General features: G+C 37.7%; 1 protein-coding gene across 3 annotated transcripts in view; it reads right to left on the bottom strand.

Moving 5' to 3' along the window:
* TTBK2 (tau tubulin kinase 2) overlaps positions 1-19,295 on the bottom strand; it is an 82,238-nt gene extending 62,943 nt beyond the window's left edge. For 2 of the 3 annotated variants that reach the window (XM_053979729.1, XM_053979731.1), the window contains exon 1: positions 19,183-19,295. The gene's annotated coding sequence lies outside the window, so the exon portion shown is untranslated. Of the gene's footprint in view, positions 1-18,357; positions 18,441-19,182 lie in introns of those variants that run through there. The other variant, XM_053979730.1, reaches the window with a different exon arrangement.
* Positions 19,296-19,544: the final 249 nt, after the last annotated feature.

Below are 19,544 nucleotides of genomic sequence, written 5' to 3'. Positions count from 1 at the left end.
CCAATTCCTAATACGGAGAAAAGTGTTTTTCTTATTACTTCTTTGTGATAGAAGTCTTATTTCCCTAATTTAAGTCTGAAAATGCTTTATACTTTTGCTAAACCACAACACTATCAGATGCTTATACACCTCCATCCTTACACTCAGGCATTGCTACAAGAATATGGTTTTTAAAGACCTTATTTACAATCTGATCTAGGCAGTTTCATTGTTCTGATGTGTTCTCTAATGGTCTTAACACTGGTATAATCTGCAAATGTGTTAATTATCTGTTAATTATTGATGTACTACAGTTTATAAATATCTTTATATTCCTTACCGAATAACAGATAATGTGTATTCTAGTAGGTGCAATTTATACAGAAGAAAAGGACATTACTAGAGATGACTACATTTAAAGGCCTTTTGGATAGATATAAATTATGCATTCTTTGGAGGTGGTTCTCAGGTCAAGATTGAAACTGAAATTTCTCTGAATTTGGAAGGATTTGAATTCAGGCTGTTTGGTCCATTCCAAATGTCACAGATGGATTAAAGACTCATAAAAGTAAATACAGTTGCATTTGTATTACTGAAATACATTGTTTTCAGCATAGCTCTTTAACAGGATACAATGCTGTTAACAATTTAAGAAAGCTCCAGCATGTTCTGTATTCTGTTGAAGCAGATGAATAATTAATGACACACAGTTAAGGTGCAAGCTTTCCCTTACTCATTCAGCAAATGAATCCTTTAGCAGTGCAGTTTTTTAGGTGGCAGTAAGGCCATTTCCAGCACAACAAACACCTCTTTACAATTCTCCTAAAAAAGTAACAGCCACTCTAATTGCAATATATCTCATAAAATTTTGTATTCACTAACTCATCAGTTTTCTTACCAGATCAGTTTGTCACTTCAGAGGAACTTTACAAGATAACACAACTACAATGAAAGACAATTAGCCCTCTGTCAAATTTATTTCCAGGTGAGAGGTCATGGAGTAACTAGGGCAATTCAATGAGGATAGATTGTTCCATAACATAAGCCTCTGCTGGAAACTGATTGCAGTATAAAACAAGAACAGGTAAAGGAGCATTAGAGCTAATATCCAGAACACTGTACAGACATCCATTATTTAAAACCCTTCTATCCACTTTCACTGATTTTAACTACACATTAGCCCTGCAAAAGATGATTTTACCCCATCCAAGTACACTAAGAGATTATATGGTATTTGAAAATCACAGTGCAAAATATCCAGGAAAAAAAGCAATTCTTTAATGTAATTTGTGTGCATGTATAGCCTAAATTGAAGCCAACCTCTGCTTACCAGCCTGTATAGATGTTTAAATTCAGACCTAAGGTTGAGAAAGCACAGACAAATTTGGTTAAATGGATGTATTGTAAGTTCCAGGACAAAGCAAGGGAGCACAGAAGATTACTTCTGTTCCATATAAAGGAATACACGCCCTGTTGCCTCTGCTATGGAATAGTATCAACCTTTTGCTATTAGGAATGCTCTGAGCATACTAGGAGCTCTACCTGCCTGCCTTCAGCTCGTTCAAAAAACTAGTAAATTAACTAGAATCTACCTAAGATGGTTTCCATTTCCGTATTTTCTATTTTTAAGCAAAACTTAAGGAACAAAGAACATTTTAAAAGGCTAACATAAAGAGAAAATCAAGGCAGGAAATGTTCAAAGGTCCTAATTTCACCACATTTACAGTAAAATTCACTGTCTTAGAAAGGCTAAGAACATGTTCAAATTGTTAATTCTAGGGATAGAAATTATTTAAATTCGTCTATTTGACCATCCAAACTAGAAAGCCATCCTACAATTAAACCTGAATATTTTCTAAATACATTCATTAAAAGCTGGTGTTTTGAAAATGATCATTCACTGCATCAATGAGAAAACTGAATTTAAAACCTTGACTTAGATTTACAACTGTACTGGTTGTGAAGAAAATCTTTTTAAAAATTCAGAACTGATGTCATCTTACATTTTCCTTTCTCAAGCGCTTGGGTGCCAAAAATACTCATCACCATTTGCAGATTCCAGGTGTGAAAAGCTCCCAACTGCCTTGTGTGCTACTGCCAAAGAGTCTGTATTTCCTTCTGGCAACTTCTGCAGTTGTTATTACAAGGTGGTGATATTTTCTCAGTTGGAATATAGAGTTAAAAATATAACATTTAGTTTCAAGTTTTATTTTAAAAAGATATAAATTTCAAGCAACCACACTATTTTCAGTTTGCAAGAGAATTCAGTACCAAGATACTATGGAAACTCAAGGCAAAGTTTATCAAAGGAATGTATTACCTTTCACTAAACCAACTAATTCATGTAACAAAAACATACACATTTTAGGCACACAAAACCCTCCTCAAGTCAGAAACAATATTTACAACTGGAAAATTAATAAATTGGACTTAAAAGAATTTGCATTGAAGTAAACTTCAGTATTTCTTGATCAGACCAACTGAAATAAAGGGTGCTCTACATCTTGCCATAGAGAAAGGAAAGCATCTGCATGCACGTGACAGGGAGAGATTATATGGTTGTGGCACCTATCAGAGAAACAGAATGTAATTTATTACCTATAGAAAACCAGAAAAATTCGGTCAGGGGAGAATTAGAATGAGTTATATATCAAAAACTTTATCTAATCCATGACATTTTTACCATGGTATTTTTCAGATGTGTGAGTTAATTTCCTAATTTGATTGGTCCCACTAGAGCACAAAGGCTTATGTCAGAAAAAGAGAAAGAACAGAAGTTAGCTGTAGAAAACAGGGAAAGGCTGGACAACTGTGTTGCTTTCAACTGAAACCAGTTGTTGAACGTCAACCTGAGGTGCAGAGCCTTTAATACTGTTGTGGAAAACTAACCCTTGGGGAAGTGAAATTCATTCTCAATTTTTTTCCCACATCTCCGAATATGTTCCAAATCAAAAACAGGATTGTGAAACTTTATTAATTACTCAAAAATTGATTTTAGAACCCTAAAACTGTCACTTGTTTCAAAAAGAAAAGCTGTATTTCTGTGTCATAGATTCACTAAGACTGTTGGGGTATTGACAACAAACCTAAACAGAACTAGAATCATGGATTTTTGCTATAAAAATTTGTTTTACTTCTCAAGTCTTCTTCAAAGAAACTTGAAAGTGGAAAGTCAGTTCTGCAATTACCTTAATTATACAAGGTTTTAAAATAATAATTTTTTAAGATCCTAGGAAAATTTTCATCGTAGCAAAGTGGCAGTGAAGTGTAGTTTTGAACAAAGACAGCTTGAAGTCAAACAATTAAGATATTTTGAACAGTGGCACAATATTATAATATCAAATTAATTACAGTCTGGATTTATCAGCAAAATTAAAATCTTTGCTTCCAGTTTTTTGAAATGTTGGAATAGCAAGTCATTCTCTTATGATAAACTCAGAATATTAATAATTCACCATTTATATTCCAAGGAATAACATAAATTGATCTTTTAAGATGCTCCAAAACTATTGACCTTTTGACTAGTAGTATCTATTATTTCATAAATCCATTTTCTCAGAATGGAAAAATATAAATGCCCAGCACATGCATACAACACACAACTAGAGGAGACAAGAAGGCAAGCAATGCACTGCTCTGAAGAACTTCTTTCAAAGCCTATGAAACTTTTCAGAGTAGATACATAACAATTTACAGAGGAGAAGAGCTGCTGCTAAGAACTGTGTGAGAATGATGCAAGGGAATATACACAGCTAAATGCTTCATCCAAACAACTAAAGTTCAGGGCAAACTCTAATTATAAATGGGAATAACACTTAACTTTTTTGAAAATACAAGAAAATTGGCAGAGAAACTTTGACGAGATGTTCAGATAGACAGCATGTGAATAGCAAAATGTCGTCTGCACTGACAGCACTCAAGTGATCAAGAGGGCTGCCAGTGGCACAGAAGCAGCTCAGCTGGCAGCCACATGACTGCTCTCAAAGCATTGTGCTCAGCCTGCAGCACCAGCCATGAAGTGACCTGGACTCACTAACAAAACCTGAGCACTCTCTTGATATATCAGTGTATAAAGCACATCACAAAGACATGGTGAGTGAAGCCTGACTGCTTGCTAAGCAGAACAGGAAAAAGAACAGAGGAGAAGATCTTTTTTCAGTCTGTAATGTCTGATCTCTTAGCATCCTTATCTTCAGGGCACGTAACTAAATCTGCTGCAGTATTGTGATAAAGAGAGGACACTAGCTGTGGCTAGATAGGTATGCCATCTCCTTAAATACAGCTCTTAAATAAAGCTCTTCTTTTCCCCAATGTGTGAAATGAGGACAGCAACTACTACACCAAAGCAGGATGATTCCAAAAGAGCATAACTGATAGGAAGGTGGAACATGAGGGAGTCCACATTGTACAGGACATCTACCAAACTCTGATAGGCCTCCTCAGTGAGGGGAAGGTACACCCATCCTGCCACACAGCACAGCAATCCCTGAAAGAGTTAAGGAGGAAAGACAAACCATCACATTACAGTACCATCACATTTATGCAGTAACACCTCAGTTGTTCAAGGAGCATTGTACTTTTCAGCAGCAGATCAAGAATACTAAAAAAGTCGGGCACAAAGAGAAAATTAAAAACCACAGTGACATTCTTGCCAAGACCAATTCAACACTTCTGTCAACACCCCTAGCACCAGAGGGTAGGACACAGCCACATAAGTGGGTCCTTATGCACTGCCAAATGACAGGAGAGGTGGGAAATGGCTTGGTGCCTGGCTCTGGTGAATGAAGGTGGCAGTAAGGCAGGTGAATAAACATATGATATATTGCCAGCAGAGCAGCACAAGTTACTACTTTATCTTCAGTTTGGCATGGCTGTAGAGAGAGGTTCTGTACAGTGCCAGGAAGTCTCTCTTGTTCACAGAATATTCCACAATGATCACATGGCAACATCAAATCTACAAGTACAATACACAACAACAAAGGAGATAGGTATATCTCATCTAAGACTGCGTATCCAGTTTGTCCCTAAAAAATATTGGTGCTGGAAACTACAAAGGTAAAGGAGCTCCAGTCAACAATGTGGCTTGGTATGCACTTGTTTTATAGCTGCAGTTGAAGGTGGCTCCAAGCAGCAGTGATTGAAACTTGAGCTCCTAATCCAAGGTCCTTCAAGGTTTGAAATGGAAGGCAGGTATTAAAGAACCAAAATGGAACTTTGGCAAAGGTATTTGAAGTTGGAACAAATCCAAAAATATCAACTTAATTTGCAGCAGAAAAAAAAATTAGGTTAGACAGGAGAAAAGCAGATAGCACGGACAGCTAATCAGAAGAGGATACAGGCTGCATCAGATTAAAGATGCACCTAGTCCAATCTTCTGTCCCTGACTATTGCCAGCAGCTGATGTCTAGGGAAAAATACGAAGACACAGAAAGCTTATGATCACCCTTGCCAGAATATTTTCTGGGGATATAGCAAGCTGGGACACAAAACACAGAGTGCCAAGGATGGTATTTAAGACTTTTTTTGTCTCCAAGTTCATCAGAACTTTTCTAAGCCATGAAAACTTTACTACCCGTAACACTCGTAAAGAAAATTGTAACCTAATTCCATGCTGTGGGAAGCACATCTTTGTTTCCAGTTTGTCTTTTGCTGGTCACATTTGAGGTTCATTAACCCTTGTACAGGAAGGCAGTGTATAGTTGCTCCCCGTTCGCCTTTCAGTCCTACACAGGGAATATACCCCACCATATGCCTCCTCATTTACATCTTCAACTATTTGGTCTTTCACTGATTTTGATCACCACCTGTGTGCTTTTTCCAGTTCTATTATATCCCCTCTGAGATGTGGAGACCAACATTGATAGTAAGCACTAACCTGTTATTTTCACAGAACCTGCAAGACCACATTCAAAAGAATGAAGTTCACCACTGAACATTTTTTAATTATTTATCCTATGTGAACTGCTTTATGATAATTTTCATTCATCATTACCTCAGAGTAGCAAGGTCTTTCTCCAATTCTTCTGTCTTCATATCAGATAATTTTAATACTCTTGTATCACCAGACTATGTAATTTGAGTATTTGCATCTTGTCTAGATCATCTGTAAATATACAGTACAGCACAGGGAGCTACCCTTTTTAGGCTGATGAGTTATCATTTATTAAGATCAATATTTTCACTCAGGCTCCATTAAAAAATATTTTTGCACAAAGTGTTCACATATAGAAAACCTGACTCATCATCTTCCATCTGGATCATTAACAGCTCTGCTTTCAAATTTGGAATGGATTCCTTGGGTAGCTAAACACAACGCTCCCTCAAAAGAAGGAGACAGACTGGATGGGGCCTTGAACAACCTGGCAACTATGGCAGGGGTTGGATCTAGACGATCTTTAAAGTCCCAATCCAAACTATTAAAGGGAAAATTAAGATGAACTGCTGGGTGACTTGGTTCTGTGTGTGTACATATAAAATTATGTCTATCAGGAAAATAATAACTGTTATTATTAAACACATGAACATATGCTAACTGTTCATTAAACACATGAGAAACTATTATCAATCAAGAATAAGATCTTGTTATTATGATATAAGGAATAAGAAATATTGTAAGTAAATATTCAGTAAGAGAAGAACCAATGCTAAATAGCATTTGACTGCTAAATAGCAGTCAAAAAAAAATCTAATCTTAGGAATTCAGACAAAGCAGATGACAATATGAAGATCATGTATATATCCATGTTTCATCTAATATCTTGACTATAACTAATATCTTAACTAATATCTTGAGTATTGTGTACAATTCTAGCCCTTCCTATCTCAAACAAGATAATCAGGGAAATCAGGGATACAGACTAGCTTCCACATGAAGTAATGACTTACAATTTTTTTCAAGGAATGATGGGAAGTAGAGAGGAGTACTTGACAGAGGTCTACAAAATCATTAGGGACATACAGAGTTTGGCTAGGAATCAGCTATTTATGATGTCATTTAATAAAGCAACAAAAAAAAACATCAAAATACGTCAGCAGGAGCCAGACTCAGAGCAAACTAATCTGTGCGACTTCTTGTGGAAGGATACTGTGAACATTAAAGTTTACAATGGTTCAAGTGAACAACAGTCAACTACATGAAAAAATACTGTGCATTACTGAAAATACATATTAAGTATATTTAGTGCAAGAAGTCCCTTACTAAAAAAATGGAAAAGAACTAGAGGGAAGTATAATTTATGTTATCTGTGATTTTGTACTTTTCCTTAGGCATCCACATATGACTACTGTTGAATACAGGTCTTTACTCTACTCCAGAATTTTACATTCATACATTATGTTTGGGAAGATGGAGAGAGGGCAGAGAAATTATGCTCCCTGTAACAACATAAATTCAAATTATTTGAACTAATAAGATGCAAGTCAAAATATTGTGCATAATTTTCTGTCAGTTACTTGAAAGAAGCTACCACCCTTAAACTTTTGAATAGTCAGCTGTTGTGGGAATGGCATCACAAAGCAAAACCATTCAACTCAAGTAAACTCTTCTTTTCTGGCACTTATGTGAAGTTATCTTGAAAAGAAAATATTATAAACACTCAGGAACTCCAAATACCATTTGTTCTATCGCTTCAACTTCTATTTTACACATTCTCCCTTCCACTTTGTGTTGGATTTAGTGCTGTCTCAGTGTTTCCATACGGATTTTCTTCCCTCTACCTAACTTCAGAAAATATTTGGAATGCCTCTAATCTTTATACTCAAATTTGACAGTTTGAATGCAGAGAACCAATATATTAATACACATTTCCTAACCTCAAGACTATTTCCATCTTAATAAAGTTGGTGCAAGACACCCAGGGTCAGAATTTTGACAATGAAAATTCACAAAATACATTTTAATTCACTGATAGTCAGATACAGCAATGTTACAGTTTGAATAGAAAGAAAACTTTAATGTAAAAACTGGTTGTTACTTCTGGCAGCTGCAAAATATATGACAGCAATTTTTATATAGGTGACAGGACAAAAATTTTAGACTGCTAAATGTCTGAGCTTCAAGAGAAACAAATGTATAAAAACCCTCAACAAATGTGATTTTTGTATCTACTTTGTTACTTCAATGAACCCTCAATACTTTGTCTAATTTACAAAAAAAAATTAAATCTCTTATGAGTAGTCATAAACAATTGCTGTAAAATAACTGGAAAGACTTGTGACTCTCTTTCCACAAATAAGTTACCATGTAAAACTGATGAAAAAAAGAACAAGAATTTCCATAATTTTGTTGCTACTTGATACAATATTCATATCTCTTAACATTCTTTTCATTTTTTAAATGGTTTTGGTTGGATATTCCTCAATATAATTTCCTAAGGAATCTCTGAATTTTAACTAAATTCTAATATTTTCTACCTTTCCTATAGAAAACACATTACAGGCAAATGCTGACTACATCCAATACCATGAAAGATTGCTTTGTTTTGGATTAAGGCATTTTTTCCCTCATTTCATTCAGCACATTTATACCTATTTATGATAAGGTGCTACTTGCATACAGGAAAGAATTGTACAAAGATTTCTACATTGTTTGCTAGAGAAGTGATCACACACTTTTAGTGACATAGAACTTCCTTCCCCAAGGAGATGAGGCTTTTACCACATCATTAAATATTTAAAACCATACAAGACCCTACAGCATGCAGAAAAAAACAGGGGAAAAGTATGCTTTTTAATCCATTTGTTAGTCACTGTCAGTTGTCAAGGCTGACAAAAGGACAATCTGTTCCTGGAAATTTTGTTGAGCTGGTAGCTGGTGATAGGAACAAGAGAAGAGATTCAAGTTTCAGGTGCATTTTCAGAAGTTTCTATTAAAGTGTTGATGGCTGCAGTATTGAATTGCAAAAAGTGTTTTTAATTTGCTTCCATCCAATAGATTTGTTTCAGTCTGGCAGCTAGTAAATAAGATTTCAATAACCACTAACAGTTATTCAGTAATAATTTTAAAGCTGAAAATTAAAAAAAAAAGTATAAGAGAGGCTTACATTTACTTCTAAGAGAAAAAAGCACTCATGGATAGAGCAATAGTCATATTCTCAAACTATTAGAATAGTTCAATCAACTAGCTAGAGATTTCTTTTTTGTGTGCGTGCAAACTAAAATTGCCGTGCATATGGTGATGCATAAGAAATGAAGCAAGTTTATGAAAATATGCCAAGGATTTAAAAAAACACAATTCATAGAAATTACTTCCCATCACCATGTTTAGATGACATACAATTCACACACACGAAGCCTAAATAAACAAATCCTCTGGTTTTGCCTTTAATACATCTACAGCTGCCTCCTTCCGGTTCCCTTACGTTTCACTCTGCTCTAGCCTTTTGACCTCACACTACACAGAATAGCAGCCATGTCAAGAAATCCCAGCTCTTGCCTGAGAGCCATGCGAGCAGCACAGCAGAAGGGCATCCAAACCTCTCACCAGAAAGGTGAAAAGGAAAAGGAATTAGGAAAAGGAATTAAATGGGAAAAGGGGAGAGAAGGAGGAAGGTGCTACATGTTCAAATACCTTCACGCTTCTCTTACGTTTCTTGTTTCTACTGCCTCATAATTGCTAAGGTGGCCATCAAAGAACTTCTCTGTTCAAGATGCTCAGGTATAACTGCATCAAAGCAAAAATTAGTTCAGGGTAGCAGTATTATAAATAATACTATGTTTCTGATACGCTAACATACTTTTTTATAAAGAATATGACACAACACACTTTTTAATACATATATATATATACATTACATGTATATGTGTTTTTATGATATACACATATATGCATACACATTTACATATCTATTCCATGTACACTACACATTTTTTTACAGAAATGCAGAACTTTGTATCAATGAGAATTCATGTCTTCAACCATAACTACTTTAAAAAATGGCAGCAAATTTGGCAATGTAGCTACATATAGATTCAAATGAATATGGCCTAACACTTACCAAATGGGTATGATATTTTTTAAAGTGAATTACTACAGTAATGGGAGAGGGGTATGTTTAATAACAGTAATTTAAACCAGTGCTATCACTGATCATCTTTACAATATCAAAAAAAATTTTTTTAAAAAAGTGGTGTGGACAGAAAGACAGGACACGGGACGTTGTGCGTCATGGAGAAAGAAAAAATTAAACTAATATTTCCAATAAGCTGGAAGTTGTTTATAGATGTTATGTGTTACTTTCCAGATTCATCTTTGGAGGCTGTTTTATAGGATTCTCTTGAGGTGCTTTGTGAAAGTTGTTAAGCTACAGGTAGAATAATGTTTTTTGCCTTTTATACACTTTTATACACAAAATTCATCGTAATGTACAGTGAATGCCAATGCACTTACAGAAGTTCCTTACTTGTGGGTGGTATAGGTGCATTTGGCATCATTTGGACAGCAAAGAATCTGGTCTCAATGATGAATTTAGCATGACTGGAGATATGAGAAAGCCAGCAGCTGTGGCTCAGGGAAAACTTTCATAGTACAGTATTTTCCTGACATAAGCAGCAAAGGCATACAGGTTATCTGTGCAAGTCCCAGGATACAGTGATAGGAGAAAACGAGACGCTGCTGTCAGCGGCAGCCCCCTTTGGGTACCGAAGCAGTTCAGCGCTTGCCGGCCGCCTGCGCGGCTCTGGGAAGCAGGGGCAGCCCTGTGCTGGCCGGGCGGCTCAGCACCTTGGCCAGCTCCAGCCCGGCAGCAAGCGGGGCCAGGCCGGCACGGCAACCTGAGCCCCGCCGCTGCGCCTTCCAGGGCACCACAAATATTAGTGAGATGCTACCAGGTCAGACAGGTTGAGAAGGACGCATTTGAATAACTTGTATCTTAATAGGAATTTTTAAGGATATCTCTGATTTAAAGGTTCCTGAAACACAGAACACTCCAAAAGATAACTGACGTTAAAGTTTGGAAAGGATAAATGAAACTACTTTGGTAACTATGGGCCATCAGCTCGACATCAATTCCAGACAATTAATAATTCACTAATAAAGGATTCACAAATAAAGAATTAAAGGAAGACACTATAGCTACGGCCATTCAATTAAGTTCCCCTTCCTATCAAACTAACTTTTACGATGGCATTGCAAGTTTGGCCTATAAGAATAATAGTTATTATGGAACTTCTACTTCTGTAAGACATCTAAGTTTATATCACACAGTACAGTCTCTTTCTGCCAGAAAATCAATAGATCATACACTAAATAATAGGTCCCAAAATATAACTATAAGTAAACTGAACAAATATCTCTCTAATTGCTCCGATAGGAATCAATTTCTTAATACTGAAACATTTTTTACTCAGGAAAAAACTATGAAGTTTGTAGTTGATACTGAGATCAGAAAGTGATAAGGGACAAACGGTATCAACAGGTTACACAGACAACAATCAAACTACACGCGTGCCAACTTAGATAAAAGAAGACATTATCCATCAAGGACCAAAGAATAAATGGAAACATAAACTAACACGATACAGTAATCAGTTACTTCTGATATATACATTTGCTGCAGTACTAAAGTTATGACAAGTATGGATGAATAGGCAAATAAATACTAAGAGAGATCATAATACCTCTCTATCCTCATTGTAGGATTGCTGCTACAATATTATATCCCGTTCTGTGTCCAAAATTATGAAGTTCAGTTCCTTCAGATTATCTAATAGAAATTATTTTAGTCAAAGAAATTACAAAATATCTTCATTCTGACACACAAATCATACAAGTAAAAGGTCAAATCTTTAGATTCCTTAAATGCATACGAATATCTCCAAGATCTTTAGTTTTCATTAAAAAAGATACTCTACTAATAGAATCCTTCATTAACTCTTTCAGTGGATCCCTCATTATTGACAATTCTTAAAAGACACCACAGTGATTTTCTACACTATATGCTACTACTGCTAGCACACATAACTCAGGGAAGTCCTAGGGAAGCTGATTTTACGCATAAAGTTAGCCTCAATAATCACAACAATTCCCTTGGTCTTCACACAGTCAGGTTGAGTTAAGTGATGAGGCTTTTGTCTTTGAAAGTTAATTATACAAGCATATTTCATTATGAAAATACAATTATTCTAGGCATATTTAGTTTGCTGGGACTGTCTTAAGTTCAGAAAAAAACATTCCAGGGATCAGCTGAAAAAATAAAACATGGCAGAACAATGAGGCATGAAAATCAGTAAGTTTATGTATTATAAACATGGGGGTCAGGAGACTCAAAAATTATAAGAATTTCCTACACATCAGAAGAGTGAACAGTGCACAATCAGATTTGAACTATCTTCCAAACAAATGTACAGTTATTCCTACAAACAAAAGAGCAAAGTTTCTCAGAAACCTTTACACGCTTTCAGTTTATCCCTTAAATAATAGAAAGCATTGCATAAGAGTGTTACATGTTTTAGGAAATATTGGCTGTATGTAAATAAAGACATTAAATTCCAAATCTCTCCAAATGAAAGACCGGGCTACAAAAATAATCCTGATTGTATTGTTGACTTATAACCCGCCATATTTGTACATTTCAAATGTTTGAACACTTGATCTTTACAAATAATTTGTCTAAAACTAGAAATTTTACTTCAGATTGACTGAGAGGAGATTTAATTTGGTATGGATACAGATATGGAAACAGTTACACATGACACCATTACAGCAAAGTGTAATAACTCTACATTGATAGCAGTATTCTCTAAATTATTGAATTTACATAAAAGAAATACAATTCTATCAACACAAGTTGTAAGAATTTTCCTTTTTTTTTTAAATACCAACAGTCATTACATTTGCTTGGAGCATACTAAGTTTTAAACTGTGGTGAGAGACTTCTGAATTTTGAAATCATTATTTAAACAACAACTAATTTCTACTCTATAAGAGCATAATGTGGATACACAATCATATGGCAAGCAGGGTTATGGGACTTCTAATGAGAAACAGGAAATACTCAATGATATGGGTGAAATCTGTACACAGTCTGATTTTTTTTTTTAGTAATACCAGAAGCTAGAATAGAAATAATACAGTTAAGAGTAGTAATAACTACATTCAAGACCAAGATTCAGCTTTTATGTGTTTCAGAGCAAGGAATATACAAGCACTTTACAACATGTCTACACCAAATAAGAGCAACATCTACTGCATGGCTACTCATATGTCAGCCACAGTCCTGATTTAGACCATAAATCAATTTTGTCCAAACCTTTACTCCAGGAAAAAGAAATATTTCAGTGAGCCATTACATGTTGATGCAGGGCCTCACAATAGAATTGAAGTATTAACTGCCAGTTCCAACAAGCCAGACAAAGTACAGCTGCTCCCTGATTACGAGGGGAAAATTGACTGATCAAGGAAAGATACATACAGAAGCACTACCACTTGACTGAGGTATCCTGGGCTCAGAATTAATGAAATATATCAGAACAAAAGGAAGAAATGTCCAGCCTGAAATTAGCATCCTGCCCAAATTTCCTTCAAATTAACAGAGAAGTGCACCATCACCTCAAAGCAGCCTTTCACATAAAATGTTTCTCTTGTGTCCTCCCTGAACTGACAATAGGCAGGGAAACCTGTCAGCTGAGCATGCAGGCTACAGTAAACGAAAGGATCTGGTTATGACTACCTCAGTTATGCATTCAGGGTGAAGTTGCACATAACAGCATGACCTAGCAAGAGTTACAAACAGACATCAGCCAAAAAACAATACAAACAACTCCATTTTTACAATCATTCTCTGCCAAGTTAGTGAGTTGACTCAGTGTAGCTCAGAGATCCATGGGCACTAGAAAAGGCTCAGGCAGAGAACATAATTTTCCATTTAAAAGCAGTAGCCAACTGTTAGACTGGTTTAACAATAATGTGCATTTTCATCTGCAGGAGCTAACATGTGAAAAATATTCTTATATCTATGTACATCCATAAATAAATAACAAGTATCACCAGACAGTCAATTACGGAGCTTCTTTCCCGCACACATCTCCTTTACTGTGGGAGGGGGTAAACCCTTTACTAGGGTTTGCTCCTCAGCTTCAGCATCACTTTCTTAGTTCTTGGCTGGTCAAGACAAGACCCGACTGGCTTAGCTAGCACATTGCTCCCACAAGACCAGTCAATCCTTTCTTCATATTAATCTATCCTGTGATTCTTCCAAGATTTTTCTCTAATCAGATTAATTATTCAACAGGCTTCCTCACTGGATACACTGTCTTGCTCAAAACTGCAAAACTGTAATTTCACCCAAAACCATCATGATTATCACAATAATCTCTAGATCTTAATGAAAAAGCACAAAACATCACACAGAAAAAGAACAGTGATCCAATGTCAATTCCTCTTCTTTAACTCTCAGAGTGCAGTATGACAGTTTGTTCTAGGCTGACTTGACTCAGGGAATTATACTTTGATTTTATTTATAGACTACTGCAGATGGAAAATCAAAGCACCACATATGAACAGGGCATTCAATTCAATCAAATTCAAGGAATAGCACAGTCATTCTTCTTCTGATACATTTTCTATCAGTTAATAATGCCCATTCTAGATCGATTAAGCTCAAGAGGCTGATAAATTAAAGACAAGACAATAATTATTTCAAGGCAACATATAACTCAAGAATAAAAATACATTCTAAAAAGTCACCAGTTTGATGCTGAAAAGTATATTCTATTTACAGATCACTGCCTCTTTTTTTTTAATTCTTCAACACTGCAAAGCTAGAGTCATACTTCATATGCTCGAAGTCACACTGCTTGCCACGAGTGGCATTTGAAGCATTACTCTGGCAACAAGTAAACTTGACAGCTACAAGACACATCCTGCTGATACACCACGTAACCAAGCAATCTAATTCTTACTATGTTGAACAACATTATATCAAATAAGTGTTGTTAAAACCCTCACAAAACTAGTACTATGAGACAGAGCATGACAGAAGCAACAAATACTGTCTAAGAATTATCTGGGAAGTGACAGAGCGCAGAACGAACCCCCTCTTAGCATCAATAAGCAGTTGTTGACTGAAGGCAATTCCCAACTACTAAAAAGACACAAGTTCTGAAAGCCAAGATCTCTCCTAACTGCAGATAAGTCTTGTGGAACAAATTTTGTATAACTTCAGCTGGGAGAGAACGGTATCAAAAACATAATAAAATTATTTCTATATAAACAGACCAGGATGACACAAAACCTGATTTTTTACGTTTCTCTGAATGTGAGCTCCACATTAGTAACCTGTCCCTGCAACAAGTAATAAGTCCTTTTGCAACACCCAGACAGAAAAATATGGCTACATATTAAAGAGACTTGACATCCTCTACAAGCTCTCAAAGCAAGTTCAGCATATTTTACTCTTCCTTTATACATCAGATAGCTTTGTACTGGAAAGAAAATAACTCTCCTCATCAGTACCATCAATGACCTGGCAAACTCAATCCATGAAAGAGGCCTTCAACTCTTCCAACTACTACTTGCACTGAAATGCAAGGCTAAGCTACATACACACATTTCTCCAAAAGGAAGAATTAGTGAATGGACTTCCTCATCAGTGCAGTTCTTAATAATTGATTAATCTCTTCAGATAAAAAGCAACAGCATGAAATAACATTTGAGTGATGCAATTCTGTGATGAAAAGTTCTCAAACACACAGGACAAAAAACACAGAAAAACATGCCTGAACATAACAATAAAAATATTTTAATTTTTTTAACAAAATAGTTTTGTTAAAAACACTCAAGACTTCTTCAGTTTCTCAATCTGCCCTCCTTTCCTCATCCCTCTCAAATTCTCCCTTTCCTCATCCCTCTCAAATATCTTTCCGTTCTCCCTAAAAACCTTCTCAAGCTTTCCAGGATTCATTTCCATTAATTGAAAAATAATTTTGAAAAAAAAAAAACTGCTCAAAAGTTATGATTTGTACAACATCTCAAAAATGGGAAAAGAATTCTCAACCAGATCAAGAGGTAAAGTGTCAGAAGGCCAGACTTTTTTGCTTGAATTTTCCACTAGTTAGGTTGCAAGACTAGTGACTTATAAGCTCATACAGAGAATGATAAGACTATAAATTTAAATGATTAAGAATGGCATCTCAATTTCACAAGCAGCTTAAAAAAATCCAAGTTACTAGATCCTGTCAAAAGCACACTACTAAGCACCTGGCAGTGAAGCAAGGAGAGGGGAGTATTCTGACTCTAAAATTTCAATAAATAAATAAAATTGTAAAGGATAAGAAAAGACTAGATGATATTTTAAAGAAGGTATTATGAAAGAACATACAAGATATAGTTAATAAAATCCACATTAGATAGTACCCAATATTTCTCACGGAAAGAGTGAAGCCAACTTCCCTCTTTTATTCTGCCACTGCATGACAGAGAATACAGTACAAGCATTAGAGCACTCTACTTGTGCATGGAAAGCAGAAAAATTAAACTGCTCTATTTAGTTGTATCCAACTGAAATAGTTTTTATCTCCCACTCAATTAATTCCCACTCAAGTACCCTAGATACTATACTCTTAAACAGAAAAAAAAGCCAAGTAAAAGATTTGAAAAAGTTTCTTTCACCCTAATCCTGAACAAGAAGTCAAGTTCATAACAGGAAAATTGTAAACACACATGAGCTGTACCTTTTGAATTCCTTAAGATGAACCTTATATTTTGGCAATTTTGCATGTTTTAATTCTTGCCCACCAATACTTTAACAATTAGCTCTTCAGACTGATCTGCTAGATCCTTTGCACAACTCACTGCTCTGAGAAATGAGCCAAAGGAAGCTCAGGTTTCTTGAGGTGAGAGTGTTTTCACAGAACAAGGGAGGAAGGACAGTGGCTGGTCCATGCACCACAACGCATCTCTGGGAGATCACGACAAATCCTGGGGTCTCGTACTGAAAAGGCAGCTGTTCCTCCTCCCCTCCAGCCTAACACAAAGGCTTTGTGTAGTGCTTCCCCAGAGAAAAAGAAACAGACAAGGCAAGACACAGGAATACACAGAAACTGTCAATCTCCTTTCTAAAGTACCAATTCATTCCCACTAAATAAACAAGCTCTTACTAAAACAGAAAACACAGTAGTATATTAATATACCATATACTGCAACTTCACACACTAAACAAATGCTTAACCTTCTGTACACAAATATCTAGCACTGGCAGAAACTGATCATTTAGAAGCCAGTTTTGAACAAGGAAAACCCCACTCATCTCTCATCTGTCATACTCAAAAATCTTCTTGATATTATCAGCCATACTGAGAAAAGCTTCTCTGGAATTTGTGCTGTTAGAAGTATCAGAGCCTGCAGTATGCAGCAGCAGTACAGTGACTACACTAAACATAAGCAACGTCACGATATTCCAGTCACTCAATTTGTTCTTCTCATTCTAATCTCATCCTTCCCAAACAGGAAGTTTTAAAAGACGCTGCGCTTCAAGTAAATAACGGTACATCGGGAATATATTCGAGAATAACAAAGTAAGTTTTACGGATAATTTGTTCCATCTTCACATTTTTTACACTGTATCTTGATGCACTGTTTTCAAAGTAACTTTTGACAAATGACTACTCATACTACTGCAGTCAAACTTTCCTGTATATAATTTCATTGACGGGCCAAACAATACTTCTGGTTTAACAAGTTAAGAAAGTTCTACTACTTTGTTAAACATAATTCACCTCGTAAAGCAAATAAATCATCATCAAGAAAGCATTCAGGACAATATTAACACAGAAGAAAAATGCTGGGTATCTTTGTATCATGAATTCATACAATTAAGACTTCAAAAAACATTACCAAAATCAAATAAGAGCAGCAAAATAAGTCTTAACCTTTTTTTTCCTCAGCTAAAATGAACTAACATCCCTACAAGCATAGCTAGCATATGTTTAACAAAGGCATGGCATTAACTATGCAGAATGCATTTTAAAAATATACTAATTTTTTCCAGAGCCACAACACAGAAACTAACCACACACTTTAAGGCTAACAAGATACTTAAATAAATAGAGTATGATTTATTTTAAGGTTCTCAACATTCCTGCAATATAGTTTACTAATTCAGAACATTTAAGCTGAGATTACACTGGTTCTACACATAGAGTATAACTAAGAAAGCCACTACAGGCTATTTTATAACTCATTTTCTATAGCCCTTTCCAGCTTAATTACAAATACAGCAGAAGGTTCTCAAAATGCTGTGGTATACTCCAGGGTCATTCCTTTGTGTCCATCTGCCTCCGCCCCCACGATAATACATCAATATTATCATTATTTGCACTCCCACCCCCACTTACACTAGCAGTTGTTTCCAACTGCTCTGGCTCACAGCAGAGGGTACAAACCTCGTAGCAAGCTTTGTCCTCTCATTGCTTTTGCTCTAGAGTGACAACAGAAGCCTAAGGATGCCGCTGCACTCCAGAGATCATCTGTAGACTTGGGAACCAGGCGCTTTCCCACTTCCTCTTTGTGAAGCTAAAAGTACGTGCAATAACGTATTTTTAACGCCGTTCCACACGCAGTTCGTGTTGCCCTGAGCGCCGTGGTGCGCGCACCCGCGGCCTAGCCAGGCATATCTGTATGCACGGATCGATGCAAGCGCCGCTAATGGCTCCAGCACTTAGAGCGCCAGGCGACAGACAGCCCGCTTCCCATCCAGCCGTGCCCACACAGCAGCCGTCACACGCATGCCACAACCCAGAGCTGGAAATATAGACGCAGCTATTTTAAAACAGGGATCTTTCGCCGTCAGAACACGTAAATTTCTGTACCATTTGCCTTCTTGCAGCAAGTGGGAGGGACAAAAAAAAGAAAAAAAAAATCTCGTGCCTATAAATCTGAGTTCTCCGTAGAGGCCGGGGCAGCGGTGACTGCTGCTGGAGCCCACCAGACCTGCCGACCTTAACTCCACGGCGGGGATCGCCCCGTCCTGCCCCACTGGAATAAGCCCTTCCCGGGGCGGGCCGTGCCCCGCGGAGCTCCCGCGCCCGGCAAACTCCCTCTCCCGCGGGGACAGAAACCGCGACGCGGCTCCCACGCAGCAGCCGCTGGGGCCGGGCCGGCAGCCGCCGGAGCCCGCGGGCCGCGCCCCGCCGAGGCGGCCGGAGCGCCCGCGGGGACGGGGCGCGGGTTAACGGCGGCGGCCGCGGCGCAGCACCGCGAATCCTCACCTGGAACGGGGCCGAGGCGGCGGCTCCTCGGGGCGGCGCGGCGAGTCCCGGCGGCGCCCCCGGCCCCACAGGGGATGGTGTGCGCGGCGCGGGGCGGGGGCTACAGCGGCGCCCCCCGGCCCAGCCTCCGCCCCATGGCGTGCGGCGCGGTCTCTATGGCGACTGCAGAGCCGGGCCGGCCCGCGGGGAGGGGTAACGGCAGCGCGCAGGCGGAGGGCGCTCAGCGGGTCACGGGGCGGCTCGCAGCGCTCTCCATGGGGGTTGAGCCCCTCGCCGCGGCCGCCGCCATCCCTGCGGCAGTGCCGGCCGGAGCCCGGCCGCGCTCGCCCGCGCCGCCGCCCCCGCGCTCGCCCTTCCTCGGC

This window comes from Vidua macroura, chromosome 6, assembly GCF_024509145.1.
Source record: "Vidua macroura isolate BioBank_ID:100142 chromosome 6, ASM2450914v1, whole genome shotgun sequence".
Taxonomy (NCBI): domain Eukaryota; kingdom Metazoa; phylum Chordata; class Aves; order Passeriformes; family Viduidae; genus Vidua; species Vidua macroura.
The sequence above is the reverse complement of the archived record's forward strand: the minus strand, read 5'-3'. Positions and strand labels throughout refer to the sequence as shown.